The 22,885-nt window shown below is 36.7% G+C and overlaps 1 protein-coding gene across 25 annotated transcripts in view; it reads right to left on the reverse strand.

Moving 5' to 3' along the window:
• The window catches only part of FOXP2 (forkhead box P2), a 584,095-nt gene that overhangs the window by 334,843 nt on the left and 226,367 nt on the right, over nt 1–22,885 (reverse strand). The window contains exon 4 of one of the 25 annotated variants that reach the window (XM_065556285.1): nt 13,377–13,412. The exons of the other annotated variants lie outside the window; for them this stretch is intronic. The gene's annotated coding sequence lies outside the window, so the exon portion shown is untranslated. The remainder of the gene's footprint in view (nt 1–13,376; nt 13,413–22,885) is intronic. 25 annotated transcript variants of the gene reach the window in all.

The following is a 22,885-nucleotide window of genomic DNA, read 5'->3' on the forward strand; positions in this document are numbered from 1 at the left end:
ACAGAGTATTAGGCACTGCATAGACATAATGGAGAAGGCACCAAGAAATTAAGGAATTTGCACAAGGTTTTACAGAATGTCTGTGGTAGAGCAGAAAATTGAACCCGGGGTAAAAAAATTGAAAGGACTTAAGCTGCTTAGGAGCCCATTTTAAAAAGTGGTTTAGTCACTCAGGAGTCTAGGGGCAGGTCTGCACTAGAAGTGCTACATGGGCGCAGCTGCACTGATGCAGCTGTGGTAGCTGTAGTGCATCTGGTGAAGACGCTCTATGCTGACGGGACAGCTCTCCCACTGGCATAATTACGTCACCTTTGCAAGAGGTGAAAGCTATGTCGGCGGGAGAGCATCTCAAGCTGACCCAGCGCTGGTGTGGACAGCGCTTAGATTGCTGTAACTTGCGTCGCTCAGGGAGGTGGCTTTTTTCACACCCCTAAGAAACGTAAAATAGATCGACTTAAATGGTAGTGTAGACCTGCCCTAGGTCACTTCTGAAAATAGGACTCGGGTGCTTTTGAATCTTATTTTAGCCCAGACCATCAGAGTCAAAGTCCAGAGCTTTTAACCACAACGTCATCTTTCCTTTTGCAAAGAACATTAAAATGGCTGTTGGCATCCTCACATTGTACATGTGATGTATCTATCACCAAAGGGTAGATGAAGGCAGCCAGCATATCTGATATGCTCATGCATCTGGAGTCCATTCACAGTCAAAAAGACAATCCCATTAAGTAACAGCTGCTCTCCCATCATCACTCTCTTGCCTTAGATGCTCCCAATAATGCAAATGCACACTCTTTCCCATCTCAGCTAAGGAGACGGAGAGTTTGTTGCAGCTTGTAAAACTACAACACAGACAATGGGGAAAGGGTTCATCCATCAGAGGCATGGCTGCTTTACAATTAAAGCACTTTTCTATTGGATTCCCCTGCCTTCGTTGTTACATTCTTCCACTGTTAATGCTGTACTACGTAAATATCACAATTAAAACAGAAAATAGGGAATAAAGCTTTCAAGAACAATTTTTCATAACAGTAAAATATCAAGGTCCTGATCCAAAGTCCCAGGAAGTCAAAGACTCCCATCAGGTAGCCTTGAAGGTGAACTTTTCCCCATGAACTTGGCATGTTATGAAGCAGCAGAGTATTTTAAAATTCCAGTGTAATTATTAAAAAATACATATTTAAAAGAATAGCTCCAGTGTTTTCTTATCAAACAGTGCACAGGTATCAATAAAATAATATGTACCACAATTAAAAATAAATATTAATGAAGAAGTTGCTCTTGAAGTTTTTATTTGTCCGTTGTCATGGAGGCCTATGAGCAAATTTTTTTGAAGCTGTCATTTTGCTATTAACTAACATTAAGTCAGAAAGGAAGAGGCTTGTTCTGCAATTTAAAACAATTTTCAGTGAAAGTTTCAAGATTTCTTTTAAACCAGATAAGTACAGGTTTGTTTTAAATTAACCTGTATTTATTCTATTGCCAGATAGTGTCCATGAATTCCAGGTATACATAGATAACCTGAGCACTCCATGCGTGAAGATGAGTACACCTTTAACCCCTGTCCCTCTTCTTTGCTTCCTCTGGTTAAGACACTCACACCAAATCATCCTCATCAAGGGTAGATGGAGCCTATGCCTTGAGGTCAGTTTGCGGGTTGAAAGACAGATGGGATCAAGTGCTAAGGCATGGTGGATGGAAGGCTAGTCTACTTCTCAAGGGGCACTCACAACTTGGAAGTCATCTTCAGTGAAATCCTGAAGCTGCTAGAACCCAGACTGAATCAGGGTAGGAGAAAAACAACAACAAAAACAGCTCCCTCCCTCCCACCTACCACTGTACTGCTTGACCTCACCTCTGCTCCAGGCCCCATTTTTGCTCTGCTCTCCCAATGACCCAACAATCCCTACCCAGGACCAGCCTCTCACCCAAGGCCCACTATTTCCCAGAAACAACCTCAACAACACCCAAAGTCCTAGCAACCCCCACCTGCTATCCCCAAATTACTCATGATTACTTGCCACAACTTAAATGCCACACGTGGAGGTAAAAAGGATTGTGGGATATGGTGAGTCGCAGTATGATATTTTGACCATTTTTTAGATTACAGACCTCAAAAGGTTGTGAACCATGCTTCTAAGAGAAAAGAGGATCAGAAATCACATTCTAAATGAAGGATGCTTACATCAATCTATCTTCATCACAAATTCCCAGCATCTTTTAGCAATACAATAAAGATATACAAATTAAAGTAAAATGAAACCTCATTTACTTGAACATTTTAAAATATATATGGTTCCACCTCCTGGATATCATTGCAAAGTGAGTTATTTTCTGCCTTAAATTCTTCCTTCCTTCCTTCTAGCAAGAAAATGGAAGACATCTTTACCTTTTACTCTTAACTCAGTGTTAACCGAAAAAAAGATGACAATGAATGTCTATTATTTCTAATACAAGTCTATTTTGTTATAAAATACTGAATTTCCCCAGACCATAAAAGGGCTTGAAAAGAAGTTTTCTGTAATCAAATTAATTTTGAAAGTTTATGACTACGCATTTGTATTTCCTGGTGTCGAGTTTTTTTAATGACCTTTTTTTGTTTTAACTGCAATATTTACTTATATATAATATTTAAAACAATAAAATCATTAGGGAAAATGAATATCAGAAAAGGGTAGGAAATAAAAAACAGTATTCATAACCAAAAATGTTAAATATTTTATCACAGTGTTAAAGAAAAAGCTTTAAAATCCATTACCTGCATTTAAACATTTAACATAAATATTTGCTTTCGATTTTAAAGCCTTTTTCTTTCTCTCTTCTTCTTGTCTTTTATTTTATTTCTTTCTTTATTTAATTTATTTAGGTAATTTTGGAGGTTTTCATTTCTCGCATTTTTTTCTGATGGTCAGATTTCTAAATATTTGTATAGTGTTATGCACTTTTATTTACATAAATATTGTACTTTTTCATATAGTTTGTTAATAGTACAATAATATGTTCATCTTTGTCATTTTTCTATTCCCATAACGTTTCATTGTGGGATAAAGTTTTACATAGGAAAAATAGAGTAAATTAAAACAGTACTAAGGTGAAACCCATTGAAGTTAATGCCAAAATTCAACAAACAAGGATTTCAGCCTTGCTATGCAGAGTCATCCTTTTTTTTTTTGGCTGTCATCTATAATCATGCTTCCATTACTATCATCTCTTTTTAACCCCATTAATCTCACAGTCTTTGTTAGCTTCCTTCTTAGTTCTGATCAATGCTTTTCTACTTCCCTAACTAACATGTAAAAAGCGAGAACAAAACATATATTTTTAAATATTAGAAATTCCTAATTACTTTGCTGCCTCCTTGGGCATTAGTTTGCTAGTCCAATTACATTGTGCTGAGTCATCTCTAAGCAATTAAGAAAGTGTTCCACGTGGAACAGTACAGATTATGAAAAGTGCAGCCAATGTGAACTAAATCTGGAAAAGAAAGTACAAACAAAAGAACTAAAACATAGGGTGAAATCCTGGCTCCATTGAAATCAATGGCAAAATTCCCACTGACTTCAGTACAGCCAAAATTTCACCTGTAGTTTAAAACACAAAACACAATTTTACTTTTGTAAAAGGAGGTTAGAAAGGAGGGTTGAAGTGCTGACAGCCTCTCCTAACTATCACAAAACTCATAGTATTTGATATTTTTCTTAGAGCACCAGCTGCTGCGATCAAGAGATTGCATGAGAATCTCAGCTTTCATTTAAAAAAAAAAAAAAAAGAAGTTTCCAGCCCTCACTGTTAAAGGAAGCTTGAAAACATGTTGCCAGTACACCCAGTAGACCCTAAAGGCTCAGAAACTAAAAGACAAATAGAACACAACACGTATACTTTTAAAATTTCATCATATTTAAGCCAATCTCATGATTTTTGGGGGGCTGACTCTGATTTCATGAGATTGGATTAATACCATGAAAACAACACACACACACACACACACAAAACTTTTTTTTTTATTAGTTCAGCATAGTGGGTTTATTTTTTTAAATTCAAATGCATTGCTATAGCATTCTTATTTTTTACATCTGAACATCATTTTGGATAGAATCAAGTCTCAATCACAGTTTCCGTAACAGTGCTGGAAAACAGTTTTGTTCCATCTCCAGCAGTTATGCCATTTTTAATAGTAGCTCAGAGAGAGGTGTTGTTGAGAACTACTGTCAACATTGGCCAATTTTCTAGTGTTCTCAGATCTTATCTCTAGAAGTGGGGGGATAATTCATTGTGAATAATGTATCTAACCCATTGAGCACTCTTTTTTGTGCATCATCCACAAAAAAGGTTGTGATTTTTACAAATTTTTCACTGTTTACAATTGTTCATCTAAACAAATTTTGGACTACAACTTGGCCATGAACTGGCTGCTATGATTTTTTGCTATTTGTCATCTGTTATTCATGCCATCTGATTTGTCATATAAATCACAGTATACATTCTGTTCCCTGCCTGAATGACCTAGAATTTACAAATTTGAGTCCCTTTTTCTGTTCAACAATTATCCATCAACAGGTTGCAATTTTTATTAATTGCTTGTTATTTGTACTTTCTTGAGAAAACCTGTGTGAATAATTAAAAACAATACTTACTTTTCAAAATTATTTTTATTTGCAAAATCTCACAACTTTCTCCCCCTAATGTTTGTGAATAAAGGGGCTTGTATTACCATTAAAAAAGATCAGTGAATTTTATTCATAAGAACATTCAAGTACTTCTTTTTCCCTCTGTGTTTGCCTACATCTACTCATATGAGAGAGAGAGAGAGAGAGAGATACCTTGGTAGGACTGATCATAAAAATGGAATTTACATTCACTGTAAATTATTGTCCAGATTCCATATGTAATTTGGTATAGGAATATCTTATCTCCTGATAATTTCTAGACTAGATTATGTGTGTATATTCCTCCTATTACACACCCTCATGCGAAAGCAAGAGGGTTTTTTTTTTTTCCTGTAGGGAGTCCTACTAATTACATTATCTTATACTATAATTATTTAAAGTACATAGAAAATTATGCTTATTGAGAGAGCTGGTTGAATACACCCAAAAACTAAAATAAATGTGATGAAAAAGAGCAACTTTTGCCATTTAAATGTGTTTGATATAGTATTCAATCATCTCCATTTGTCGCATATGCTGTTATCTCACAAAAGGAAAACAAAAAATAAAATGTTCATACATCATAAAGTTGTGTTAAATAGCATGACTGGCTGTTTCTTGATTTAGTATGTACACAACTAATTCAACCCTCTTCACTTGTCCTCCCAAAATGGGAACAAAATGCTGAAAAAAACAGCATTATTTTTCATTCTCATTCTGGCCAATGCAGGAGCATCCACACAAACTCTGCACAGTTGCCTTTGGTGATTTCTTGTGTCAGGCATATGAGTAATCACTATGGAGGATAGCACTCACTAAAAAAATACAGAGACTAAAGGACGATACTCCCTAACTCCTGGTCCTGTTCCAGAATGCCAGCTCCAAGACTCAGTTCACAGAGTGAGTGTTCCAAAGGGCACAACAAGTTAAATTAACTAAGACATGAAACCATCACTTTTAAATGCCACGTATGTATTAAATACTAAATAGGCATACACATTTTGTTATTTTCCAGGTTATTTATAAGACTTTAATGTATATAACACGTCTGAAAATGCAACAACTGTATACTATGAAACCTAGTGTAAAATATATTTTTAAACCATATGGCAATATTAATTCATCAGCACTGCAAATTGAATTCTACGCAAATATAAAATATATTATTAATCTTTACTTGAAACAAGGCTACCGAGAATAAAATATTTTTTCAACTTTTTAAAAAAGTCTACAGTAGTTCCGTTTCCATATGGTATAACATATAGATATAAGCCTTACTATAAGCAATTGAACTTTTCACACCCTCAAAAGCCACAAAATCAGATGGTCTGTGGTTTTTGCAGCTGGTGCACTGTACTCATATTGGGTAGTGTCATTTGAAAAATATTTCACTCCCCAAACCCTAAACAGAGTCAGTCATTAATGAAATGCAGGCAGTACAATGAGATCATATAAAGTATAGATTTCAACAGCCATACTAGAAACACTAAAAGAACATTGCACAAGAACACAAATCAAGTTCTTTCTGCCAGAACAGGAATTTTTTTTTAAAGGAATGTCATCTTAGATTTAGTATTTGCTTTGAAAACAACTGCTAACCAGTGCCCAGAAAAACCTTTAGTACAAGTGTTAGCAGACTAAACAATCACAACTTGGCAGAGGAAAAACAGTAAATAACTTCAAATATAGTTACATTGCAGGATGTCTCACCCTAATAGGCAACTATCAAATCACAGAATTATTTGCTTAATATCACATATGGAATCTGCTTACTTAACAAAATAAGCTGTCACTAACCAATAAACTTTTTAAAAATAATTTCAGAGCTGAGGTTTATCCAATTTCACTATTTGTTTTTACAGAATTTTTAAGAAATTTTTAGCCACAACAATACTGTAAAATACTTTTTCAACTGAACATTTGTGCTCATGGAGAATTTTTTTTTAAACTATATTACTGTTTGTGAAAAGAATGACCACCGCATTGTTTCATATGTCTGATCACTATAATGAATATTGCATTAGTTTAAACTTTTCCATTTCTACCCCTTCCTCAAGTGAAGTCTCTCTCGTCTCCCAAAACATAAAGCTTTGTTGAAATGAGAAAAGCATCATAAAAATTCATACACAATTTTAAAACAAAACTCTTGCAGAACTGAAGACAGCATGATACAATCTATGTGTACTATGGGCCTGATTCTCAACTCAGTTACACTGGTTAACTCTGTGGATTTCAATGGAGTTACTCTCAGGTCTAAGTGTAACGGAATGGAGTATCAGGCCCCATATGAGTATTTTAAAATCCTGATAATAAGGTGAATTAATTCTGAGAAGGGCAGTTTGAAGGAAAATCAACAAACACTTGTTATACCTCAATTTTTCCATCAGGAACCAATGAGAATATTTTGGAGATAAGTGGTCAATTAGATTTGCAACTACAGAATATATGCTTGACAAAATAACAATATCCTCATTGGTTCATACAATCAAGTTATCATTTTAATGGAAGGTTTGTATACATATATAAAATGGGCAGCTGTGACCTAGTGATGAAACATAGGGCTGGGAAACAGGAAATGTGTATTCTATTCTTGAATCTTCCATTGACTCACTGTGACACAAGGTTAGAAGCAACTTACCTTTCTATTAGCATGTCCCTAGCATCTAAGGACAGTTTTCAACCTTTTATAGTGCTTTATCTCAAACAGTTTGAATGACAAACAGTATATACAAGTGCAGAGTAATAGTAGGATTAGATTTCAACTGGATTTCTAAACTAATATTCTTATTGTCCAACACCAGTTAAGAGAAAGGAAATATAAAAGTTTGCATCTCTTAGCACAATAACTCTATAATTCATTAGACAAATTCCTGCATTTCTCTGCATCTGTTGTCCATAAAATGTTTATACGCTTCATTCATGCCACCTGGCAATAAATTTTAGCCTACATTTGAAACACTGCACATAGTTGACATAATGTGCAGTACAACAATGCAACATAAAGAGTAAAGTAGTGAGCTTGGAGTAAAGTTGTGTGGTATACCAGTTCTCTAGGGATACTATTGCAATACCCTATTATGATATGTAAATAAATGTGTAAATGGTGGCGATATCATGAGATAACACATTTTATCGTTTTCAGCCATACACCGTATATACTCGTTCATAAGCCAAATTAATTTTTTTAGTAAAAAAAGGAAGCACCAGAGACAGGGGTACGCTTATGAACAGGTACAGAGAGGGAGAGGTGGGACACAGCCCCTCCCCCCAACAGAGGAGCAAGGAGAGGCAGCACAGCCAGAAGGGAAGAGGCAGGGCCAGAGTCTCTCTGCTTCTGGCCACGCTGATCTCCCCCCCGCCTCCGAAGCAACTGCAGCTCCGGGCCTGGCAGGCTGTAGCCGTGCGACTTGGCCCCGCCACCCAGGAGCGCCGCCCGGGCACCGGAGCACGCTGCAGCCACGCTGCCCGGCCCAGCCAGCTGGAACATGCTGCGACCGGTCTGGCCCACTGGCACAGGCTGTGGCCACACTGCCCAGCCTGCCGGAGCAGCTCCAGCCAGGTCAGAGACGTCGTCCCCTGGCCCTCCCCAGATAAGGTGGGAAGGGATGGGATAGGGAGAGTGTGGGGGTCCCGGGCTAAGGGTGGGGTCATGTGGCAGGTGGTCACTCCCCTGACTCCCAGCTTCTTCCCCCCCAAAAAAATTCCCCACCAGTTGCTGTCCCGTCCCGTCAGGGTAAGCAGCTGGTGCGCCGGGACACTTTGTTTACTGAGGTTTACCTCCGTGCCTATGGACGCTCGAGGTAATCAAACCATCTTGGCCTACCAGCGGCTTATCCTGATGGCCCGGGAGCTGAAGTTTGCTGACCCCTGAATTATAGGGTCAGCTTATGAATGGGTTATAAAAATTTTCCATTTTTACTTATCCATCTTGTGGGGGGGGTCAGCTTATAAATGAACCGGCTTATGATCGAGTAAATACAGTATTTTGCCACAGCTTTCCAAAATTTCAGAGTTTCTGCCTAACACAAAAATAGCAGGGATTTAGCTGAAAATTTACGTGAATTTCAAAGACCTTTATTCATTGACAGTGGGAAACTTGTCATTTTATATGAACTTTCCTGCCACTCCTCACTATATTAATGTAAGATAACACTGCAATATCTCAGAAGAAGGTGCATTAAATCCTCGGATAAGCATCAATTTTATGTGGTTTATTGCTGTATCTTCAGATAGTGTAGTCAGATTATGCCAAATTAAGCCCAACTCTTTCTCAGCATAGGTCCTCTCAAATCTGTTCTGTTAACAAAACAGATTCTATCTTCATCTTAAATAAGCTGCTCACTCTTTATAAAAGCAATTTTTAAAAAAATTTCATCTTAAAATCTTTTCTTTAAAAAATAAATTACTTCTATGAAATTATTTTTTTATATTACATACCTCCCTCCTCCCATCCTTGGGAGAATCTAGACACTTGTAGGGCACGTCTTGTGAAAGAAGCATCACGCTGTGATGTTACAAAAATAGTAGGATTTCATTTGGATCGGCTAAAATTTTCGCAGATGCCATTAAAGCATAGTGAGGTAAGTTCCACCACTATCGCTTTCTATTTTTAAATTTCCCTCAGTCCTACCAAAGTCCCACATCTGCAAAGCCAACAACATGAAAGGCAGCTGACACATGTCAGAGCATTACCACGGACATTTGATGTTTGTCCATTGTTTCATGGAGAGCAATCACCAAAGTGGTTGCCATGCGATACCCAGGCCTAAAAGCAGCCTGGAAGAAGTCAGGAGAACAAACACTCTGAGTATTGCCAGTATTGTCTTACCACAACTACAAAAGATGAAGAGTAGAGTCCAAAAATAACACTGGTCTACAATTTTTGAGAAGTCGTCTGCTTCAGAGATAAAATGTGCTATTTAGTATGTATTTTGATGTGCTGAATTCAAATATGACAATTAAAACAACTGATTGGCTACTGTTTCTAAGATATTTAAGTTTTTACGTTTTATGTCTATGTATATTGTGTAGATAGTAGAGTTTTAATCATAAATTGGAAACCTAGGTCTTTTCATGTGTTTATGGTTGTTTTACATGATAATATTTCACCTGTCCTCTTTATGTAACACTTTAAAAATCAGCAAAAGGGTTATATAAATAAAATTTATTATGAAACAAAAGGCAAAAAAACTATTATGTACATAGTTTAGTCCTATTCAGTGTCTACTCGGCCCTTCTTGGCTTGTCTCTTGTATTCATTAAATGGAGCATCTCTTGTCACTGTCCAGCAATAGTCTGCAAGCATTGATGGGCTCCATTTGCCCTGACAGCGTTTTTCCATTGTTGCAATGTCCTGGTGAAATCGCTCGCCGTGCTCGTCGTTCACTGCTCCGCAGTTCGGTGGAAAAAAAATCTAGATGAGAGTGCAAAAAATTTATCTTTGGTGACATGTTGCAACCAAGGCTTTTGTATGCCTTGAGGAGGTTTTCCACCAACAACCTGTAGTTGTCTGCCTTGTTGTTTCCGAGAAAATTTATTGTCACTAACTGGAAGGATTTCCATGCCATCTTTTCCTTGCCACGCAGTGCATGGTCAAATGCATCATCTCGAAGAAGTTCACAAGTCTGAGGACCAACAAAGACACCTTCCTTTATCTTAGCTTCACTTAACCTTGGAAATTTTCCATGTAGGTACTTAAAAGCTGCTTGTGTTTTGTCAATGGCCTTGACAAAGTTCTTCATCAATGTAAGGGTGGTAACAAAATCTTCCTTGATTCAACAAGTGATGGATGCTGAACACTTTTCCTCCCAGGCTCCAATGACTGTCGGAGTGGCCAATCTTTCTTGATGTAGTGGGAATCTCTTGCACGACTATCCCATTCACAGAGAAAACAGCAGTACTTTGTGTATCCAGTCTGCAGACCACACAAGAGAGCAACAACCTTCAAATCACCACAACGCTGCCACTGATATTGGTCATAGTTTATGCACCTCAAAAGTTATTTCATGTTGTCATACTTTCCTTCATATGGACTGCATGACCAACTGGAATTGATGGCAAAACATTGCCATTATTCAGTAAAACAGCTTTAAGACTCGTCTTCGATGAATCAATGAACAGTCTCCACTCATCTGGACCGTGAACGATGTTGAGGGCTGCCATCACACCATCGATGTTGTTGCAGGCTACAAGATCACCATCCATGAAGAAGAATGGGACAAGATCCTTTTGATGGTCACGGAACATGGAAACCCTAACATCACCTGCCAGGAGATTCCACTGCTGTAGTCTGGAGCCCAACAGCTCTGCCTTACTCTTGGGTAGTTCCAAATCCCTGACAAGGTCATTCAGTTCACCTTGTGTTATGAGGTATGATTCAGAGGAGGAGGATGGGAGAAAATGTGGGTCCTGTGACATTGATGGTTCAGGACCAGAAGTTTCATCCTCTTCCTCTTCCTCGTCTGACTCAAGTGAGAATGATTCTGGTGCATCAGGAACCGGCAGTCCTTCTCCGTGGGGTACTGGGCGTATAGCTGATGGAATCTTTGGATAATGCACAGTCCACTTTTTCTTCTTTGACACACCTTTCCCAACTGGAGGCACCATGCAGAAGTAACAATTGCTGGTATGATCTGTTGGCTCTCTCCAAATCATTGGCACTGCAAAATGCACAGATTTCCTTTTCCTGTTCAACCACTGGCGAAGATTTGTTGCACAAGTGTTGCAGCATATGTGTGGGGCCCACCTCTTGTCCTGATCTCCAATTTTGCAGCCAAAATAAAGGTGATAGGCTTTCTTAACCAAAGTGGTTATACTGTGCTTTTGTGATGCAAAAATCACTTCACCACAAACATAGCAGAAGTTATCTGCACTGTTCACACAAGTACGAGGCATCTCTGCTCACTTTGGCTAAACAGAAATGTGTCCCTTTGCAAAATCAAACACTGACAAATAAGAGAGCACGACACTGTATGATTTCTAGAGCTGATATAGGGCAATTTGTTTAGCATAGTGATGTAAGCTTCGTTATGATTGCATCATCCATGACTTCTAGGAATAACATGATGCAATTCATATCATGTATGATGCAATACCAGCTTCAGATTGCATCATTCATTGTTTTGCCTAAAAGCAAGTACTGTCCAAACCCAGTCATAGATTTATTCATAGATCCAGTCAAAGATGTATTTTACTCATTTCTGGTTTAAATTGAGATCCCTTCCCTTTATAACTCACTTATCCTCCGCCATTCCCAAGTCAAGGGTCGTATATACTGACCCAATAAAACTAGAGCCAATCAATAATGTTAAGCATCATTTTCGTTCTCAGTGACCCAGAATTAGTAAAGTTTGACTACATTTATTTCAGAAGCATTTTGGCTGTAGAGCAGTGTAATTGGGGAGATCAGTGTCAAGATCTTATGTACGGGTGTAATGGCTACTAGGTAGAAGTGCTGGCATCTTATTCTCTAGGAAGCTGGGATTGACAGTATCCAATAATAGTGTCACCATTTCCCTCACTGGATTATATCAAGCAAGAAAGGCATGGACTTAAACAACAGATTGCAATCCAAAACTCCAGAAGCACTTTCAGAACAGTGATTTGGTGGAAGGGAAGTTGCTAGTCAGGCCTGAATCACAGAAAATGTAACTTCAAAAGTACAGAAAAAACTCCCTATGGCAAGACATACTTGACTCTATATCGCAGTGAAGACAACCTGGATTCACCACAACGCCCACCACTCAGAAAACTCCCACAGGCACTAATAATGCAGAATAAAAAGAAAGCTTTTTTTTTTTTAGAAACATATTCTTAAAGGAAATCTCTAATTCTGAAAAGCAACATTTTGGCTAAGCACAGAGAAAGGGTTGATTCTGCCACAAATGAGAGGGTGATAGAATCATGGAATAAACACAACATTCATTATCACAATTACTAACAAGCCATCAATAAAGTCCACGGACAGAGCAGCAATCTCCAAGTTCTGGAATCCAGCTATTCACATTAATCCCTGAAGGACCATTAAAACTGGTCCAAAGCCCACATAAAAGAAATAGTGAGCAATGAACCATTGGATAAAATAACTGTTTTATAAGGAAGGTGCAACTACACACATACTCCTCTCATCCTATGCAAAAATATATTACAGAGTGTGGCCAGCTTTACGCATGGAGCCAAAGATCCAGTAGATTGCATGGCAGACATGGGATCCTGAGCTAACCTATTCATCATCCACATTGATGCTAAAGTCATCTAGGACAGTCAGCCATAGTGACTTCAGCACCAAATCTGACAATATCTTGGTCAATAGGTACATATGTTTCTGCATCTTTATATATTATAAGAAGAGGTAGAGTCAGCAACATTATTTGTCAAAAGTACTATACTTACATTGCAAGGCAGATATCATTTGAAAATGAAAGTATAAATCCTTAATAAAAAAATAAATAAAAATGTATTTTGAGTAAGTATACAAGAAATGAAAAACAAAGATAAAAGTACAGTGAGAATCTACAGCAGCCCAGTAGAACTAAGTCAGAGGGGAAAAAAATCCTGAACCAACTCTCAAGGTTGGTGTTCTCTGGTTTTAAAATACTCATGGAAAACTTCCAACTACCCAATATCTGTTAGGTAACAAAGAAAACCAAATCTCAAGAAAAAAGTTCCTCGGTTATGTAGGAGACAACTTGTAATCCAAGAAGCAGAGAATGTAATCAGAGGAGAACCTACCCTGGATGTGTATCTTGCCAATAAGGAGCAACTGACCTGAGAATGTGAAAAAAAATCATCATAGTAAGACACACTTGAGTACTGCAGAGAAATTAATTACATGATGAGGATTAAACTGATGACTACTCAAAAGTGCCTGTGATATTGAAATCTTTTTTTAAGATCTCACTCACAAAATTAATTCAAATTTCATGGATATCAGCACGGTCACATGGATCAAAATCTGACTGAAGAAGAACAAAGAGTAATGATAAATGGCAGTGTATCAAATTTGGGGAGAGGAGTTCACTAGCATGTCATCCAGTTCACTGTTAGCACCTGTCTTATTTAACACCATTAACGATCTGGAAAAGCAGATTAACAACATATTACCAAAATTTGTAGATGTTACTAAACTGGTAAATTTTGAGAACACCCAATGAAAGCATAGAAATAATACAAAAGAACTTAACGGGGCTAGAAATACCTGCATAACAGCACAAAGAAATATGAGCAGAATAGCACAAAATGACACACAACTTGGAAAAAATTATCCCAAACCCAGATTCACTGAGATGGGAAAAAATGGGGAATCATTAATGCCAAACAGACCCAAATGTGATTGTAGACAGCAAATCAGATGAGTTTGAAAGGAATAACACAACATAAAAAAGCAACACAACGTGGGTTACATATGCCTACACATCACATCACAAAGCAACAAGTGATACCGCACTCTCTTTTCATACTGATCTGATGAGATTGCTCTTAGAATGTTGTGGTTAGTTCAGAGCACCTCAGTACCAGAAAGATGTACCTTGTACTCCTTTATATGTTTATTCTATCCATCTGTTGTATTTTGTGTTATACTTAGATTGCAAGCTCCTTGAGGCATAGGCTGTCTTTCTGTAATGACTTTGTACACCACCTAGCACACTGGGGCCCTGGTCTATGATTGGGGCCTCTAGGTGCTACCACAGTACAAATTAATCCAAAGACCACCAAAAATGTGTCTGGAAGGATTGATTTTTGAGGCAAAAAATGAGTAAACTTGTAAAACTTGGATAAACAATAGTAAGGGGGATGAGGAAGACACAATAACCATCTACAAATATTTCAAGAGTTTAAGTATCAAGGTGAAACTTCATCAGCACAAGGGTTTTAACAAAGTGAAAGGATGAAACGAGAAATTAAAGGAAAATGTAGTCTGACTGAATATCAAACAAATATTGTCCTCATATGAAATCGTACATTACATTACCTTAGGGAACAATTTACTAAGGGAAGTGAGGGAAACCCCACCACTTGAGAATTTAACACAAGACAAGATGCAGGTGGTCAAATATAGTCAAAAAGTTAGTGAAGACAGAGTTAATGCCCTACAAAGCACCAGTAATCGAATGTTACAATAATTTAAAACCCTCAGTGATGTAATTCAGGCAATGTAGTAATTTGTTTAAATTAACAGATTGAGTTTCTCACTATAAGGCAAGTTTTCCAATCCTTTTAATCATTCTCATGGCTAGTAATGTAGGAAATCTGCAGTTATGGTTCTAACATCAGCTTCATCTCTGCACCCCTTACCCCACACACCTTTGTCCTATAGGTTGAAGACCTTCACCAGGTACCATATAAAACTTAAGTCCAACCCATTTAAAAATATACTTCCTTCAGCTGCAAAATATAACTAACACTATCTTCCAGCCTACTGCATACCAGGGACAGGAGAAATTCTCTTATGTATCCTGAAAACATCAGGATGGACTAAAGGGGGGATTTTTTTCATACTCAAGATGTCATACTGTGTGCTGGACATGACCATCATTACATCTCTGACATGCCCATTTCTTATAGTTGCACAGATTATAAAATCAGAAGAGATCACTGAGATCTAGTCTGACCTCCTATATAACACAGGCCATATGGCATCCCTGAATTAGCTCCTATTTGATCCAGAGTAGTGGCTCTCAATGAGGGGGTATGTGTACTCCTGGGGGTACACAGAGGTCTTCCATGGGGTACATCAACTCATTTAGATATTTGCCTAGTTTTACCACAGGCTACATTAAAAGCACTAGCAGAGTCAGTAGAAACTAAAATTTTATACGACTTGTTTATACTGCTTTATATACTATACACTGAAATGTAAGTACAATATTTATATTCTAATTGATTCATTTTATAAGTATAGGGTAAAAATGAGAACAAGCAATTTTTCAGTAATAGTGCACTGTGATACTTTTGTATTTTTATGTCTGATTTTGAAAGCAAGTAGTTTTTATGTGAGGTGTAACTTGGGAGTACGCAAGACAAATCAGACTCATGAAAGGGATACAGAAATCTGGAAAGGCTGAGAACCACTGAACTGAAGCATATCTTGATTTAAACATTGCCAATGATGGAGAATCCACCACAAACCTTGGTAAATTGTTCCAATGGCTCATTACCTTCATTGTTAAAAATATACACCTTATTTCCAGTCTGAATTTGTTAAGCTTCAACTTCTAGCCATTGGATTGTGTTATACTTTTGTCTTCTAGACTGAAGAGCCCATTATCAAATATTTGTTCCCCATTAGGTACTTATAAACTGTAATAAAGTCACTCCTTAACCTTCTATTTGTTAAACTAAATAGATTGAGCTCCTTGAGTCTATCACTATATGGCAGATTTTCTAATTTTTTATTTTTTTCCATGGCTCTTCTCTGAAACCTCTCCAATGTATCAATATCCTTCTTGAACTGTAGACATCAGAACTGGACATAATATTCCTGTAGCGGTTGCACCAGTGCCAAATACAGAGGTAATTGAATATGATGGAGAAGGATATCTGGACACAATGAGAGGCTAAAATTCCCAATTCCTATAAAGAAGATCAACATTGGCTATATATTGGGATTCTCAGATGATATAGGAAAATGAATAAAATAGATTGGGTTCTCCCAGCCCACAAAAGTATAATGATTAAGGGAAGGCATAATCTGTGGACTATACTAGAAGCTTGAAATATATGTTGTATTATCTGGCTCATAGAAAGAAGATGGCCTGGAAGAGGTGTGGGTCTGGTATCCATTGACAGATGGTTCAACTGTCAATTGAAATAAAGTTTTGGTTGGCATAGTGGTAGTTTCTGCTCACACTCACGTAGATGGTGTAAGATGGGAAAAATAGGGGTCTCTGGTGAAGGATGACCAAAGTTATAGAGTACAGTTCAGGTGGAAACAACTGAAAATTTCTCAAATCACTAATATTTAGTTAATTGAATCTATTTAGTGAATCTTTGTTTAACAACATTTTAGCAAGTGCTGTTTTAAAGTACAATATTTCCTTATACACCACTGAGTCTTAAGAAAGCTTTTGTATGGGAATTTCCTTAGTTTTTATTAAAGTAGAAAAGTTGGATTTTGCTTGTATCTTTAAAGAGACCTTGTGACCCCAGGTTTAGCTATGGGATGAATTTATGTATGAATAATTTACATATTTTAGTTAACTTTAATGACTGTATTAAAATAATTATAGAATAGTTTTAATTTATAATACATTTTTCTTCAGAGGCTAAGCAATGGAGGCCATTGGCAAATGCCATGACTACCTCTTCTATATAGGGCATTTACCCCCTTATTGTCATATGTTATGCAGCCAACAGGATTTTCTTCCCCACACTGACCTTCTTCCAGAATGACATGGCCAAGATGCTCCACTATCAGACAACAAATGAACATTCTTTCTTTGTTATGATTAGGGACTATGATGCAGGATGCGTCATATATAGATATCGCATTTTAGCCACATTACCAGAAGATAGACTTGACCAGGATATATTAGCACAAAAAACCTTTTAATCTGTACTTCAGTTTCGGTTGGCATAGTGGTAGTTTCTGGTCTCATCTCATTCCTTAAGCACAGAAGAAAAAGTTTTCACAATTACACCATTAATTTTATCAAGTAATTGTAAATCTGTTTTTACCAGTTATGAGCCAGATCTCAATTGAAATCAATGGAGCTACAGGGACTTTCACTAGATGAAGATCTGGCCCTAGATAGTCAAATATATTACTGTTTTTAAATGGTTATTTTCTGGAATTACCATTCAAAATAAATGTTGATGCTTTTCTCTTATCTTATAGGTCATTCCTACAGGCAAAAAACAAAGTCAGCTAAATCTAGTCCATCAATGGCTACTACCCAGGATGGGCAGGAATGGTGTCCCTAGCCTCCGTTTGCCAGAAGCTGGGAATGGGTGACAAGGGACGGATCACTTGATGGTCCCCTGTTCTATTCATTCACTCTGGGGCACCTGCCATGGGCCACTGTCGGAAGACAGGATACTGGGCTAGATGGACCTGTGGTCTGACCCAGTATGGCCATTCCTATGTTCTTATGTTCGAGGTAAGGCTATTTTTATTTGACTATGCAAATTGGTTACTTGCATTATGTTAATTATTTTAAGCTAACTTTTTTTTAATTGTTGCACCATAATGAGAGCTCTCCCTTTTGCAATGCTCCCACCACTTTCAATTTTCCCCATTTGGATGTCATTTAAAAAATAACAACAACCACCACCACCACCACCCAACAACAGTGTAATCCTCCGTGGTCCTATATACACCTTTCCCCAATCAAAATAACAACTGATGTGAATGTCTCGGCTCTTAAGTAAGTATATATATATATATATTTTAACATAACTTTTTCTCTCTCTCCCTCCAGTCAAAAAAAAATCCAAAAAACAAAAACAACAGACCCCAACAATTTACCAGTCTCTAAAGAAAATTTACATCCAGGACAGGGAATCTACCCAATATGGCTGATGTCTCTTGAACCCTGCTCTGTCTGCATGGCTTCATAAAGATAAAATTAAAAATGTATGCTATTCATCTTTTCTGATATGTGTTCGTATTTCATTAGGATTATAGATGGAAATAATTCCTAATAGCAAAAGAGTCACATCACTTAAAATGAGCTTTATAAGAGCACAGAAGCATTTATCTCAGTAAATATCTCAATATTTGTTGCTGCCCTCCCTATATGTCTTCTCTGCTTTCACTTCATAAGAGATAGCATTCCAGAGATTGCAGCCAGTAGGATGGAAGCAACCAAATACCAGAACATTTTGACATTCACAGACCTTTCTACAGTTCTGACTGGACTTGCTTCACTCCACACCTCCCCATCCTACTCTCTTCTCCCCAGCCCTGTCCCCTGAACCTTTCCTTTCATGTCCTCTCATCCTTCGTTTTTTCTTTCTATTTAGTTTTTCGCCTGCTAACTAAACCCTTTCACAGCCCCCCCACATAAATTGTGAAACTAACATGATGTTTACCACCATCACATTGCTCTCTCTGCTTGTGTGTTCAACCTCTTTCCCCACTCTACGTCTGTCTTGTCTATTCAGATTGTAAGCGATTCAGGATAGGAATTGTCTACTACTCCATTTGTACAGTGCCTAGCACAATGGGGCTCTAAATAATAGACTCCAGGAAATAGTATATGGAAAGCCGCTATAATAATTTAATACACAATCTTTGAAGTTGGAAGATCCCCTTTGTCTCAAATTTCAGCCCTAGCATTCAGGTTACCAGAAAGGAATGATATAAAGAAAGGATTCTTGAATGAAAGAAGAGGCCTCATTGCTATTTCCTATAAAACTGAAAAAAATCTTGTATTTTCAGAGCTGTAGTAGTCAGCAAACCAGGTAGCAGAAAAAAAAGAATAAGGCATGCCCCCACTCCCAAACCCTGTCTCTAAAGCAGGGGTAGGCAACCTATGGCATGCGTGCCAAAGGTGGCACACGAGCTGATTTTCAGTGGCACTCACACTGCCCGGGTCCAGGCCACTGGTCCGGGGGGCTCTGCATTTTAATTTAATTTTAAAAACCTTATTTACTTTACATACAACAATTGTTTAGTTATATATTATAGACTTATAGAAAAAGACCTTCTAAAAATGTTAAAATATATTACTGGCACACGAAACCTTAAATTAGAGTGAATAAATGAAGACTCGGCACACCACTTCTGAAAGGTTGCTGACCCCTGCTCTAAAGTAACCAAGTCAGCATATGGTCAGATGACAAAGGTGCTGCTGAAAGGATTGTTTTGTGTTTACAAAGAGTTGATCAAATTCATGGATACTAAAAGTTGGGGTTCGAAAGATTTAACATATATTTGAAGACTGACGCATTGCTCTCAATACTGCTTTGTAAGCATTACATATCACATACCCTTAAGGCAATATAGCCATCATATGACAAATGAAGGAATATCTCCTTAGGAATTAATTTAATGGTTTTGTTGTTGTTGTTTCTTTTCAGATGTGACACACAAAGAAAAAGGTTTGGACATTTTATTTTGTCTTCTCATCCTTATTTTGTACTAAGGTGAGAATAGAGGGGGTGGTTACCTTGTTTCTTATCTTGGATAGATTAGGACAGTTTTTTTCTAGAGAACTCCTTGGATAGTGAACTTTCACAGCGTTCATTTGACGGATTGGAGATACTGATCCATACACAAAACACAGTTACTCTCCCAACACTGACTGTCAGGTATTTAAGGTAAATATATGTTAATAAAACAAAACTACGAACGGTCTGAATAAAATCTCTGCCCTTCTCATTTGTTCAGTTTGCTCTCTCTTGGTATTTATGATTCCATAATGCTACTAGTTTTTCAGTTGTCCATAGAGATGTCCATAAAAAAAGAGTAGATAAACAAATTTCTGAAAATGCAGGCAGACCAAATGCAAAGATAAAGATAAGCACATATGTAAGTCTTTATGTCGTATCTTTAGCCTTTAATAGGATATGCCTGAATACAAATTCTCTGAATTTAAGAAAGAACAGCATATAATAAACTACAACAATAAAAACTAATAAAATAATTTTAGAAAAATCAATTAAGAGCCAAGGCGAGGTGGTGTTAGTAATTAGAAAAGGTGAGAGAGATGACCACATTGAAACAGTGTTTCTTATCAACCAAGCTGAGTGCATCTGAGAAATTAAAAGTCAGTGGGCCACATTTTCAGGTTTGTTTGAACTGTTCTGAGTTTAGCACCTGAACTGGAATTGGAGGGAGATGGGGCTGCCTTTAAGACACATTTATGTTTTCTCCTTCCATCCGTTATCCTGGGTTGGCCCAGAGACTAATTTAGCTCTCAGTTTAATTTAGAGCAGTCTCAGGGCTGATCTAAATTATACTAGAAGTCAGAGCCCTTAAGAACTGTTATGGTAGCAAAGAATTGCTAGAGTGCCACAACAGGTATCCAGAAAGTGTGTGTGTGTGGCGGGGGGAAAAGGGATGATATGAGCCAAAAATGTTTGATTCTTCAAATATTTGCTACCTTTCACATGAAATGTATCAAAACTGGCCAATTACACTGTATAAAATACTTGTTTTGAATATGTTAACTATTGTCTGTGTACAATATGGAAATATTCTGTATCCTCTGTACCTGTGCCACCATTCTAATCCTGATTTTGGGTTTCTGAGGTTTGATGTGAAAGAACCAATTAAAATATCATAGCTCATAATATGATGAGATTAAAATTACACTACCACAGCATTTTATTTATAGTTATTTTAATTTTACGTCATTGAGATTATTGTTTTGATAATTTTACTACTATGTTTCATTTTTATTATCCATGAACCAGTTAAAAGTGGAAAGAATGGGAATCACAAGGATGAAAGACTATCCATCAGTGTGTCACACACCATGTGGCATTGTGTTTTGCTAAGTCAAAGTCATGCTCCAAGTTTCAAAACTTCAAACAACCGAAATACCACAACATTCATAAAACAGAACTGAGCTACTGGGAGTAAGGAAAAAAAATATAAAAAGGTAACAGACCTCAACAGCAGATAGTAAAATTAACATTTCAACAGTTCTTGCCTTTCATCTCAGTCTCCATAGTACATTTTTTCTGGAAAAGCTACGATTTAGGTTTAGAAAGATGCAGAATTACATAAAACATCTGGAATATGGGACAAGGAATATTGGCTTATTATCCCTAGTGGACCCTCCCTATGAAAAATTTAATAGGTCTGTTTTGGTAGTTTTAATCTCCAGAGCACCCCAAGCTATGTTATGGAAACATCATCTTGGTAATTTATATTAGAAAGAACACCTGGTGATGAAAGCAAATATACCCTCTTTAAAATTGTGACTGATTTTTCTTTAATCCTCAAACTTTTCATCTTCTTAAATATATAATTTTAACATCTTAACTAAAAATTAGTTTTTGTATCTTTGAGACTGATCACATTGTAACCATTGTGAACTTACACCATTTTACTAGAAAGCTACATTTCTTCATTCCTGTCGTCAGAGAACAAGTCATTTTGTCTTTACTTTGACATTTGCCTTTTACAAATTATAGAGGAGGCTGTGTTGAATCTTATAATATGAATATCACAAAATCACTTAAAATTAATATTGTCAGTTTATTACATCTGAGCTTCAAAAATTAAATAAAAAGTCATTGTTACAATAGATTTTATCTATTTCTATTCAGCACTCCAATTCCAAAGCTGGAGTTTACAATAAAATACTAATTTTAGTCACTAACTACTCCATTAAACAAATTCAAATTATTGGTTACAGCAATCACAATCAATAAATTGTATGTATCATCTAATATCATTGCTTTGTCGATATATGTTTAAATTAAGATTTCAAAATAACCAATTAGAGTCTCTAAACGAAAACAGGGGTAGATGAATTATTTTTTCCGCTAAAAGCAGTAAGTGGATTCCTCTGAATACACTTGCAATGAAAACACCATATTCATTTATAGTTCACAAATTTTAGCATACAACTTTTCATAGAATCAGGTTACACTCTGATTTAGCAGTAAAACAGATTTCATAATCTCTTGCTAATTTACTGTTTTATTGATGATATATTAATGTAAGAATACTTCAGGTACTAGCATATATGTAAAACAAAGTTACTAATAAAAATGCATTTCTATAGTGTTCAGCCTATAATTATGTTTTCATTTATCAACTTTTTAAAGAAAAAAATCACATTTATAAATTAATTCATTATTACAGCTAATACATGTCACATCACTCAAAAATATGGTATAATATACGTTTATGTACTCTAATAAAAATGACCTTAAATATATTATAGTCTTTAGTCTATAAAGATGTTCAGCAACATTTTTATTAATTTTACACTGATACCCCTCCATTTCTAATATTCCAACCCTGCAACATTTTAAATGCAATTAAAAGTGGTTATGAAAGAGTGTGGACTTCCTTGTGAAGTAGGAAATCACTCCTGTGATTAACATGCAAACGAGCTCATGCTGGCAGAATAGATTGGGGTTTTAAAACCCCAATTACTTTTGTATGATTATCTATTTACCAGTACACAGACTATTTTCATTTTTCATCTAATACAGAGTCATCCTGCTTACATTTTAGCACAGCAATTAATATTTACAATAATTATGACATCAAGCATTACTGAGAGTATACCAAATAAATCATTTGCCGTGTGGTTTGTTTTTGATTTTTTTTAACA

The sequence above is a fragment of the Chrysemys picta genome, chromosome 1, assembly GCF_011386835.1.
Source record: "Chrysemys picta bellii isolate R12L10 chromosome 1, ASM1138683v2, whole genome shotgun sequence".
In the NCBI taxonomy this organism is placed as follows: domain Eukaryota; kingdom Metazoa; phylum Chordata; order Testudines; family Emydidae; genus Chrysemys; species Chrysemys picta.